The sequence below is a fragment of the Camellia sinensis genome, chromosome 13 (genome assembly GCF_055761805.1).
Source record: "Camellia sinensis isolate YWXY chromosome 13, ASM5576180v1, whole genome shotgun sequence".
Taxonomy (NCBI): Eukaryota; Viridiplantae; Streptophyta; class Magnoliopsida; order Ericales; family Theaceae; genus Camellia; species Camellia sinensis.
Genome location: NC_138973.1, coordinates 132482237 through 132495796, shown reverse-complemented (window position 1 = coordinate 132495796; position 13560 = coordinate 132482237).

The window sequence follows — 13560 nt, the reverse complement described above, 5'->3', positions numbered from 1 at the left end:
CACTAAGCCCTCTCATTCCTTTTATAGAATTTCTCCTCCGGGTTTTTATCTTCTACTATGCATCCCCTGTGGGGGCCCATTCTCCCATTGCACTGTATGGCAAGGAATCGACAACTGGACGAGACGCCAACTTATCTGAGCTAATCTGCTCGACTACCAAGTGTTAAGGCCCGTTACTTGGTGGTTGTTCTATCCAACCTTAGTTGGCTCTAATTTTACCCAATAGTCTTGCCTAATGGGCTGACCTTAAATTGGGCCCAATTGTGTTGGGCTAAGTTACTAGGACTCGTGTCCTTTGGGCTACTGTGAATTCGCCTCCCACAAACACTAGTTCTAATTCCCCTTAGGATAGCCATACGTCTTCTGATGTTTTTGCTTCGCTGCTGTTCGTGTAAATTTCGTCAACTCCTAGCATGAAACACCATGAGTTTGGAATGCCCAATAAACGCACACATATCCCCATCCCTTTTTTTCAATCTAATACACAATAACAATTATAACAAACAAGTAATAAAGCATGATATTGAAGCTAATAAACAAAAGGATCATAAAGTTAGGTGTTAATAAACTAGAAATACCCCAAAAAGACTTCATTCTTCCAACCACAAAAATTGGACTCAGATTATTCTGTACCCCCTCTTTTGTCACTTTGTAGACCTTATCCCAGATGCCTACCATGGTAGCATACCGTGTAGTGCCAATCGAGGACCTCAAAAGAGACAGTAAAACAATGGTCAACACCCAAAACCTCCTCCAATCTTATCCATTATTAACCACCTAGGGTCCAAATACAATTGATGCATTCAAGGGTTCCGAAACAACCACTTGTGCAAGACTTAACCTTCAATTAGGGAATGCATCCCATCAATCCATACGTGAAGCTATCATATCATTATCTCTTAAAATTCAATTAAGTGATCGAAAACCTAATACCACCCTTATTAAGTTTCTCGTTGTATTAAGTGTTTTAAGTCAAGGTTAGAACAAGTTATTGAAATGACAATTACAACACAAATATAGGCATTTCAAGACAAAATGTAAAGAGATACAACCAAAAACATACATAGATGGCATACTAAAACTTGAACAAACAATAAAAGATACATCCAAACAACTAAGAGTATGAAACTACTAAAATTTACCAATTTCCAGATTTGGTTTACTTTAAAGACAACTATCAAAGTGACATTTTTAGAATTTTTCTGAACTCAGTCTCTTTAAGGTTTGTAGAGAATTTTTCCTAGTTTCAAAGTCAATTTACGGAAGTGTGAAAGATTTTCTAGATTTTTAGTTATTAATGAAATACTTTAGCTTTGTCCAAATTTGTCGGCTATTACGAAAATTGATTCTTCTCTCAACCCTCTCACTCATTTTTAATAAAACCAATTTTTCTTGAAAGTTAACACTTTAAGGATGGTTTTGATACGAAAATGAGCTCAAGGGGATTTTCCTACAATTTTTTGGAATTTTTGAAAGTAAGCTAAAATTACCAATCATTTGTGCACAAAACTTGAAATAAAAAGAGTTGTAAGGGGGGCAACCATGGATATTTTTTCACTTCTATTTTGATGAAAACATGCTAAATACTATATTATTAACTCAAAGTTTTAGTTTGAAGGTATGCCTTTAAAAATGATACATGAAATGGATGAAAAATGGTGACTTTGCTTCAACAAAGAATGATACAATCAAGGTAATCAACAAAGCTCAACTTCTCCTATTCAAACACAAGAGCTCTATACACAAACATATGAAAACAATACTCTAAGCATATAATGTCATGTATTTAGAAGAGGAAAGAAAGGATAGATGGTGTTGTGGCTTACTTGTTTGCTAGATTGCTAAGGCTTGGACAAAGTTTGTTCTCTTTTTCTTCCTTCCTTCTCCAAGCTTGCACTTTCTCTCCTCTCTCTCATTCCATGCTAAGTTTTTGTGTGTGTGTATGAGTTTGAGTGTGCAAAAATGTTAGAAAGATGGTTATATTTATAGGAAAAATTGTAGTGAAAAATGTAAAGTGCCCTTGGTTGGAATGGAATGGAATAATTTTGAATTTAGTTGAAAGGTAATGGGATGGAGGTTGATTAGGATATCTAATTACGTGTTAAAACATGATTTATTTATAGGTTAGTCAATATTGAAATAGATTGAAATCAAGTACAAACACAATTCCATGATTTATCGTCCTTGGTCAAAATTTCTTCCATGAATTCATGAATATATATATATATATATGTTACAGATATTTTGTGAAAAAATATTATTATAATAGAGTGTACTTTTATATTTATATATATAATATAATGAATTGGAGGCTAATGTGCAATTTTAATAAAGTATGAGGGCTTGGACTAATTTTATGAATTAAAATACTCATTTCAAGTGTAGGATTAATCAAAATAGTGTTAGGAAAAATAATTCGATTTGTGTTACTTCTCTTTGAATTAAGAGGTGAATAATTGAACGAAAATGGTGAAAACCAAAAACTAGGGTTTTGAGCGATAGATAGTTAAATAATTAATAGTAGAGTGTTAGAAATGATTACTAAGCTACCAGGATCGATTAGGGTTTGCATGGTTTGTCTGTGATGCATTTTCGGTTCTAGGGTCAAATTCACGAATAAATAAGGAACTAAGGGTTTTCATTATAATAACTCAAAAGTCAGGGCCTTAATAAGGTTTATAAAAGTTAGGGGCCTCACAGTAATAATAATGGATTGGTAATTATAAAATGGGATATAAACATTGGGGTGTCACAGAATTATACTTCTATTTTCGTAAAGTTAAAGCGATCAAAACTAATGCACATTATGGATAAAGATACATATACATTTTAGTATAGAGAAGATGTTAAAATCATCACGACTCATAAATTATTAATGAAAAATGACCTAAATTTTATGTGAATTAAAACTCTGAGGAAAGCAAGTATAATTATATTAAAGGGTAAAATTCAATTTACCTCCTTATGGTTAAGGGCTAGAGAAATTTGCCCCCCTTATAGTTTAAATATAGGCAAAGACCTTCCTATACTTTTGGATTAAAATGCAACTGTTACTTTTTCTATCAAAATTAATAGAAATTGTGTCATATGCACGGATTTTGAGAGTAAGCCAAAAAAAATGTTAACTTGAAAGTCAAAATTTATAAAAAAAGACATTAATGCCCTTGACATCTTCTTCCATCTTCCCATTTGGTAACCTTGACCCTACTTTAACCAGGAAAAATTAGTCTAAGGTCCCTCTCCCATTTTTAGTAATAGAAGAGATCCATAATATTATTTTGTGATGTTTAAGATCCCTCAACCCCACAATCATATATCATAGAGAAATTTGATTCTCTCAACTCAAAAAAATCCCCTTTCTCTCTTCTTCTCCAGTATACACCATACTGCAACCCAATCTTTCCTCCCTTTTCCCACGCCACCATCGTCCGTCCTTCGTCATGGGCCCCTTGCTGCACTGCTGCCGGCGTCACGATCTTGCCTCCACTCTCACTCTCACTCTCACTCTCACTCTCACTCTCACTCTCACTCACTTTGCCAGGTACAACCCCTACTGACCACTCCTTGTTGACCGCCATCGACACACCTGCTACTGTCACCAGAGTGTCGCTACTCGGCCGCCACTTGCACCCCGTCTTGCTTTGCTGCTACACTGCTGCCACCGTCGTAGCTTGCCACCCCTCACCACCCCGTCGCACCACCCTCATTTCTCTCTCTCTCTTTTGCTGTTGTTGCCCCATCGCACCACTGTCATGGCCCCTCCATCTCCAGCGTCCCACCCTCGTCGGCCGTCCTTCTCCTTCCTCTCCTACACTGCCGCTCCGTCTACCTTAGGTCCCTGATCTGTCTCAAGGAGAATAACTATGAGAACGAAAATGAGCCACGAAGTGAAGCTTTGTGATGAAGATGATGAAGAAGATGGAGTGGGTCTGAGAGATAAGTAGAGACCTGCCATTGGAAATCACAGAAAATGGAATTTCTCTAGGTTCGAGAGAATTTCTTTGGAAAGGTTTCTCTAGGAATTTCTCTGGTTTTGAGAGAATTTCTCTGGTGAAAATTTCTCTATAAAGTCCAAAGAAATTCTCTGAATCGAATTTTCTCTAGATCAATTTGAGGGATTTTAGACATTATTAAAATATTTGATGTCCTTTATGGTATAAAATTTTAATACTAGGGACCCTAAAAAAAAATTCCCAATTTAACCATCTATAAAAAAAACTGAGATTGAAGAACTTATGAAAATAAAGCAGTGATGTAACATGACTGTCAAAATTTCTTATTACTTATTGAAATGATTAATTTTGTCTCCTCAACTTTCAAAACGTAAACTACACAAAACAAGAAATTCGACTTGTACACTCATTGAAAAGAACTTTTCAACTCGGACAATGAGATCCACATGTAACTATTGACTAAACATTAATTCCACACAAAATATACACTCTCTATCAAGCATTAAGGATTTTCCACGATACCAATTCCATATAAACTATACATTCTATATCAAGCATTAAAGCTTTTATATGTATATATATAATATAAATATATTTATTTAGTGGTTGAGTTTGAGAAATTAATTACAAGTCGTAAGAACCATAGAAATTCATCAAAGTCGTGGTCTTCGGCAGAGTGAAGCATGTGAAAAAAGCGCCAGCGACAGACCAAGCAGTGATCTTGCATAGTGCGTATATATGTACTTGTGTATATATATTGTTATATATAAATGTATATAGACATGCATATGTACATTTATTATTTCATTAAATTTGAAATTACATTAAAGGAAAATTTACCTATAAATCTCATCTTGAGAAATGGTGATCCATTTAGTCCTAAAGATTTTTTTATAGACTGACATGGACAGGCCCACAAAGGCCATGAACCACTATAAGTAACCCGAGCCCATCATTCGGGGCCCAATGCATAACCTTGCCGATGGAGTCTGGAACAGCTGGAATCCAATATGGCACCAAGAACCAACAACATTCAGGCACGCGGCGGGTGAAGGACGAGCCACATCAGCAGACAAAAATCTGCAAAGTTATTGCCACTGCACATCACCATTAATGCAGCCCATCACAGCATTTATTACGACAACACCTCTCCGTCGGAACAGGACCCCCTTACCCTGAGCAAGGTAAGCTACAGCATAGGCTTTCGGCAAGGAGAGCAGGTCGGAAGGGACATCGAAATGATGGCCAAAGGATATAAGCAAATGTTGTAGACAAGAAAAAGGTTAAGTTTTCTATCTCTAATCTTCTCCCATATACTCTACTTCTCTTCCTAACTTGCTCGTCGGAGAGTTCACTGGGGACTACCCCGTTCCCTGTTGAACTTGCCTGCAGGTTATCTGGTGGGCTTGATCATTTGGACACGGGCTGGAGGAGCTTGGACCTGTCTGATCCATTCACTGGGACGAACAGCATTAACATAGACTAATTAGTTCCATCGATTTTGAAAAGGTAGATTTAGTATATTATTTAAAAATTAGATTACGGTTATATTCTTATTTCTATTATGTTCTTTTTTTTTTTTCCTAGAAAGGTAAGATACACAATATATGAAAATCAAATTTGGTATGAATTTTTATATAATTTTTTTTTATTTAGAAAATATTTCAAAACAAAAATGACTTAAAATATGAGATTCTTCAAATATTCCAAAAGGATATGGGATTCTTCAAACATTTCAAAAGGAGTACAAAAACTACTTGATAAGTTTTGGCCAAATGTATAATTTCAAACTGTAATACTCCAATATAATACTCAAACATAACATTCTAATGTAACATTAAAAAAAAGAAAAAAATCTTAGTGTAATACCCTAATATAACACATAAAAAAAACTCCTTAGCGTAACACTCTAATGTAACACACAAAAATTCTTTATTGTAACACTCTAATGTAACACACAAAAAAACTCCTTAGTGTATTTTTTCTATACGTAACACTCTAATATAATATTCCAAAAAATACTCCTTAGTATAACACTCTAATGTAACATACAAAAAAACTTCTATGTATACAAAAAATTCTTAGTGTAACACTCTAACATAACACAAAAAAAAACTCATTGGTGTACTTTTTCCAAACATAACACTTCAATATAATACTCTAAAAAAATTTCTCAGTGTAACACTTTAATGTAACACACAAAAAAAAACTCTTTGGTGTACTTTTTCCAAACATAACGCTCCAGTGTAATACCCAAAAAAAAAAAAAAAATTCTTAGTGTACTTTTCCTAAACGTAATACTCTAATATAACACTAAAAAAAAAAAAAAAAAAGAATGTGTGATTCTTTAACCCATTCCAAAAGGAGTACAAATATTCCTTAGTAAGTTTTGGGCAAATGTATAATTTCAAATTATGAGTGTTACGTTTGGAAAAAATACACTAAGAATTTTTTTTTGTGTGTGTTACATTGGAGCATTACGTTTGGAAAAGGTACACCAAAGAGTTTTTTTTTTAGTATTACGTTATTATGTTTAGAAAAAAGTACACTAAAGAGTTTTTTAGTGTATTAAATTGAAGTATTACGTTATTGGAGTGCTACATTAGAGTGTTAGGTTTTTGTTCGTAATATGGGATTTGTTCTAAAATGAGGGAAAATCCAAAACTTCTATATTGCAAATTGTCCAAATATGCAATTTTACATTTTGAAAAATCCACTTTTATTCCTAAGAAATTAAACCCAAACATGTAAGTGAATACCCTTTTATGTAATTTCTACTTTAATGAGACCTTTGAGTTCATAAGAAAAAAGAGAGGACTAAATATTTCACAAGATCATATTTTGAGATTTATTAGTACTTCACCTAGATTTATAGGATTCTTAATTAGGTTAAAAGATAATAAATCTTATAAATTAGTTTAAAAAATTATTAAAAATTAATTATTTTGGTAGGTAAGAAAAGTCCTATTCTTAATTATGTTTAAAAATATGCAACCCAAAAAAATGTTTAAAAATTATAAATCTACTTCTTTTTTTATTTTATTATATATATATATTTTTATTTTTTTTAAAGAACAATATGTGAAAGAAAACAAAAAGGGTTAAAATAGATGTGAAAGAAGACAAAGAAGGGTACAAATGTCTTTTTATTCTTAACCGTAACAGTGTTAGTATTGCACTTAGTTTAAAAGTAAAAACCATAACAGTATTAGTATTGCATTTAGGCCATGTTTATTTGGGTGGACATGAGTTTAGAATTGGACTAATAATCCAATAAAATTATTAATTCGATGTTTAGTTAAATAATTGAAGTACGGTCTAATAATCCATCCGGATATGGTATCCCACATATGACGGACTATTCAATCTCACAGAGAGGGGTGTGATAAATTGGAAGAATAAGCCAAAGTTTGTACTGTTAGTCATTCCTTATAATCCTAACTCAATCCAAACATAAGATAGGATACACAATCTAAAGGAATTCATAGTCCTAAAACTATTAGTTTTGGAAATACTAATCCAACCTAATCCAATCCGCCTAAGCAAACATGGCCTTGGTTTAAAAGTATAGTAGTGGTCTTTGCCTATATTTAAACTATAAGGGGGCAAATTATTCCAACCCTAAACCATAAGGGAATAAATTGAATTTTACCTTATATTAAAAATGTGAAATTAATTATATTTTTAACCAACTAGACAATTTTTCAAACAACCTTAAAGTTTCATTACGGTCGGTATTGCTAATGAATAAGAAATTTTTTTTTTTTTAATTTATTATAAAAAAATTATAAACAACCCCAAGTTTTTTTAAAATATAATATTGTTTTCTTTTAAAAAATAGGGCGTGTAGTCCAAAAATATTGAAAATTTTCGATTTAACTGTCCATGCATTAGTTTATGGGTAATTCTATTTTCATACATTACTTCCTCTCTTTTCATATACTTAATGATTTTTTTATTACATTTTTGTCTTAAAATTAAATTACCAAAATATCCCTTTTCCAAAACCCTAACTCTAACTCTCTACATCAAAAACAGAGAACAAGTTTGGGCAATGAATTCTCAATTAATATAAAGAATATCGTTAATTTTTTCAACATCATAACTAATTTTTTGACATTTTTTTTTCTTCTCCATTTTGTTGTTTGATTATAATGGCCTATGTATGTTTTTGTTTATTAATATAATTGTTTCCCATGTTTTCAGAAAAAAAAAAAAAATTCCTTAAAAAAAAAAAATATATATATATATATATAATCGTCATCTTACAATATAATTGGCCAAACAATGGTTTTCTGTAACTTCCACTCAGCAATTTGGATCATTATAAATACAAATTCTAAATAAAACTTTATAACGGAGAAAAATATATCACCGGCGGCCATATGTAATTACATTGCTGAAATTACAAACATGTAAACCTACCATGTTCCCTCTAGCAAAGAGAAACTGAACATCTTATTTCAGAGATCGATTTCGGCAATGGAGGTTGCGGAAGTGGCACCGACGGGTGGAGGGAGGGGTGGAGGTAACGATTGGAAGTGAAAGGGAGGGGAAGAGGTGCCGGCAGCGGCGACAACAACAGTGGTGGCTTGTTAGGGTTAGGGTTTGGAGGATGAAGATGGTAAGGATATTTTTGGTATGGTAGGATGTGTATTGAGTGACAGTTGATAATTTAAATTTATTTAGTGTGAGTATTAAATAAAGATGTGAAAAGAGAGGAAGTAGTGTGTACAAATATAATTTCCCTTAGTTTTTTTTTATTTTTTTATTTTTTTATTACAGGAAAATCCTCCCTACCCTCCCGTAGGTCCAAGGCAGCGCCCCTTACAGAGATCACCAGCATGTCCTGTTAGCCGTTCTGAGTGAGGAGACTATAACCTGGGAACTTGCCCCAATCTTCCAAGACAAGCTCCGCTTAAGTCAGGACTCCCACAGCGAGGGAGCATTGAACCCACACCATGTGCTGATTAGACAACTTGAGACCCAACCTCCTAACCAACTGTGCTTCGCTCAGGAGATTGGCCTAAGTGGGAGGGAATTGAACCTGTGACCTTGGGGCTTAAACCCCAAGCTTTAACCACAATGCCACCTAATAAGATCTAAACAGGTTACATAGGCTCAGTAATTTCCCTTAGTTTATTCTATTCATAAAGACATTTTTACCAAAAGACCAAACTACCTATTGTCCATTCATACACGTGCCTTCAAATCTCTCTCTTCATGTTCAACATACCATCTATTCAAATCTCATTTCTCAAAAAACCACTATCTGTTCTCTCTATTCTCTATCCATCTAAATAGATTGACAATAGACCTAAGGCCATTCTTCGCTTCCACTCTCCGAAGAAGACCAAAGGCCACAATTTCCAAGAAGAGTCTGATGCCAATCGCAACAACCGCTTGTCCAGTCTCTCCGACCCTCTCGACTCCAATGGCGACGCCGATGTCAGTTCTCTCTCCCACTCGACGAAGATTGGCAACGAAGATCTAGATCTTGTAAGTCTACATGTTGTTTCTCTGATTTTTGTCCATGTCCGAATCCTAACCATAGTCTGCATCTGCTCCATCGGCACCAACACCACCGTATTTGGAGTTTGAGTTAGAGGCGTTAAGATCTCTACAAAAATGAGCTGTATGTTAGCATTTGTGCCCTCAAAAACTAATTTATTGACTTTATTAATTGATTATATAAATTGCTTGGCATTTTATATTTTGCATTTTGTATGTTATTATGAGTAATGTTATATTTAATGTTAGATATGATATGAACATAAGGTCCCTTGGGTAACATTGTAGAAAAAATGCTAATCGTTAATGAACCAAAAGCTGGGAGTTATGATTTTTCGGTGCCTTGTAGACTCAATTAATGTTCTAGGCTATGGGTGTTGATTGAGCGTCACACTACTATGGCCTACACCTGTTTTGCTACTATATGATAGAATGATTAACTCCGTCATTGAGGTAGTGACCTTAGGCAAATGAGTGGGTGTTACGCAATAAGTACATGCACTGACATGATCGGTTTTGAGAACACCTATGGAATGATCACTGTCAGTTTAAAAGGTAGTTCTATTACAATACACTTATTTTCCTTTGACCTGAGAGACTTGTATAAATTAATTAACTATTCATTTAACTTTGACATTGTCAATCGGTGACGCCGAATCAAAGGCTATACACGGACATGTTGGGTTATGTGAGTGGTAATTGATTTATATAGGTGCTTAACATGGAATCCACCATTCTCAAAGTGAGAAAGTATATTCAAGCAATTTTTCCTATTAACATTGGACCAAAAGAAAACCGACCGGTTACTTTTTTGTAAAAATATTTTATACATATATAATTGTAAAAATACTATTTTTGGAAAATGTTTTTAGGGTCCAATTAGAAGAAGAAAAATTTAGAATTCAGTTACATGAGTTAAGGCTTTTGATAGTGATACATTTGTCCATACCTAATAGCTCATGTGGAATATAGGTTGGTGGAGGGAAATTTGTGATTAATTGTAAGAAAGGGCCTCACTTGTAATTCTCTACTTTTAGGGGTTTAATTGTAATGTGTTGATAGACATTATTGCAATTAGTGGAAGTTCTATATTATCTATTTAAAAGATAATTAATGAAAAACTGAATAAGTTGTATCCTGTATATTTAAGATAAAAGATACATCTTTTATTTTATCCCTACAGCTAAAAAATAGAGATCCCTAAGGATCCCACCTACATGCAAACTCCATCATGTGTTGTGTATATATATCAGATGCATTTGATACAAAAATTGGCCATCAGAATTTTTAAGATCTGTAGAAAATATATATACAAAAATAAATCAAAGAGGGTGCAAGGTGAATCACTTTGGAGGTGAGACACTTGGATCGCTTGGTGAAGTATTATCAACAACACGATTAAACTGAGGTATTTTAGATTGTGTAATCAGGTGGTGTTTCTTTGAAAAGTATTTTTTAAAATAAATTATTTTTCCGCAAACTTTCAGTGGTATCAGAGCCATGCCATTTTGATTACATGAATCTATTTTATGTTTTTCATATATGGATATTCAATGTTGTCTTGCGTAATAGTTGATTATATAATTTGTGAATATATAATCTGTATTTTCTTGTATTAATCACAAAAGAAAAGGGACCGAAACAGTATTAAAAAAAATTAAAAAAAATAAAAAATAAAAAGGGAGGAAAGAATGGTTTCGCAGTTTCAAATCAGGAGGCGAAATAAATAATATATATGTATATATGTTAGGCACATGTCACCGTTAAAAAAATAATAATAATAATAAATAAAAAAAATAAAAGTTTCTATTTAATCGGTGCAAGTGCACTCAGGGTGCGTTTGTTTGGACGGACTGGATAAGGAGGGATTGTAATCCATCGGACTGTTAGTCCTGGGATACATTGTCCCTGGACTATTTGGTCGGACTAGATTTGTATTCTATGTTTGTTTAGTCATGGGATTAGAGGTCTGGATTGGACTATTCTATTGAATCCCATGTTTGTTTGGGATATTATGGAGAAGGATAAATGTTCAAAAGACTATTTTGCCCTTTTGAATTATTTACTAAATAATAAGAATATTAAATCTAAAATTTTACTTTTATACAGAGTAAAATTTTACTTTTAGTTTCAGAGTGTAACATTTTACTCTTATTCAGAGTAAAATTTTACTTTCATACAGAGTAAAATTTTACTTTTAGTTTCAGAATGTAAAATTTTACTTTCATACAGAGTAAAATTTTACTTTTAGTTTCAGAGTAAAATTTTATTTTTAGTTTCAGAATGTAAAATTTTACTTTTAGTTTCAGAATGTAAAATTTTACTTTTAGTTTCAGAGTGTAATATTTTACTCTTATTCAGAGTAAAATTTTACTTTCATACAGAGTAAAATTTTACTTTTAGTTTCAGAATGTAAAATTTTACTTTTATACAGTGTAAAATTTTACTTTCATACAGAGTAAAATTTTACTTTTAGTTTTAGAATGTAAAATTTTACTTTAATACAGAGTAAAATTTTACTTTCATACAGAGTAAAGTTTTACTTTCATACAGAGTAAAATTTTACTTTTAGTTTCAGAATGTAAAATTTTACTTTTATACAGAGTAAAATTTTATTTTCATACAGAGTAAAGTTTTACTTTCATACAGAGTAAAATTTTGAATTTGGACAAGCTAAGAGAAAGATGAGAGGGTCAAAGATGTAATAAAGCTAGCCAATCACATGGGATACATTATCCCATAGATTCTGTCCCAGGCCCCCCGAGGGATACAATAAGCCAGTGAATTCCGGATTAATAGTCCGGAGGGATTATTAATCCGGACCAAAAAATCCCTCCGGATTAATAGTCCAATCCCATGAGTTATCCTTCAAAACAAACGAGCTGTCAGTGTTTGTTTGATTGTTGGATTGATCTACAGAAAATTATTATTTTATTTATTTATTTATTTTTTCTCTTTATTAATTGATGGCACGTAGCCCAGTACTTCAACTAGAGGGTTGGTTCACCAAAACTCCACTGTCACGTTAAAAAAAATAAAAATAAAAATAATAAGAAAAATTAAAATAAAATAAATTAAAAATAATAATAATAAAGAAAATGAGTGAGAGCACTAATTAGTGCTATCACTAAAGATGTGGCAGTGGGTCCCACCATAAATGATTTAATGTTTTGGCCTTGGTGTTGTATTTTTTTCTTTTTTATTGAGTGCCATATCATTAATGGTGTTTTTAGAGTTCCAAAATTAGTGGTCTCTATCATTGTTGTAATAATAAGGAGAGGGCTGCTGACCTCTGCGCTGACGTCTCTGACACGTGTAATGATGTCATCCGCTTCTACCACGGGCTGGTGCAGGCGTGGACTAATTAAGGCCCTGTTTGTTTGGTTTTTTATTTTAAAACTAAGTTAATTGCTTCTAGATTATTCGTTATAATTCTGTTTAAAGCATGACTTATACCGTTGGACTCATAATTATTTTTTTTCTACAAGATTTTAAAGTTTCAGAATTTTATGGAAAGTAAAATATTTTTCATTAATTAATAATTCAATTTTTTATGTTAACTTGCTCTTGGTGGAGCATGACTTTGATTTTAGACTTGAAATTTTTACAGTAGACTAATGCTATGTAATTTTATTTACTGGTATAATTTTTGTATGTTTCAGATTCTGTAATATTTATTTCTAATTTTCTGTGTAATTATTAATTACTTATAATTCTATAAAATTCCAAAAAATTACAAAAATTGTAGAAATATGCTATGGCATTATGTAAATATTGTATACAACATGTTAAGATCTTTTAAATGATTAGAACTTGTAGTATATTGTTATTTTAAATAACATGATTTATTTATATTGATGAATTTTAATTCCATGATTAAATATTCTAACATGTTTTATTTTATGAATTACATTGAGATGTTATCGTGTGGAATTAATGTTTTATCATGCTTTAGACATGCCATAATTAGTGGGAGGTTGTTCAGTTGACAAAAATCTTTATAGATTTTCTCCCGAAAATTATTTTTTGTTGATGGATATAACCATATTCACGATTCTATATATATATATATATATTTGTGGGTTTCATGCTACTT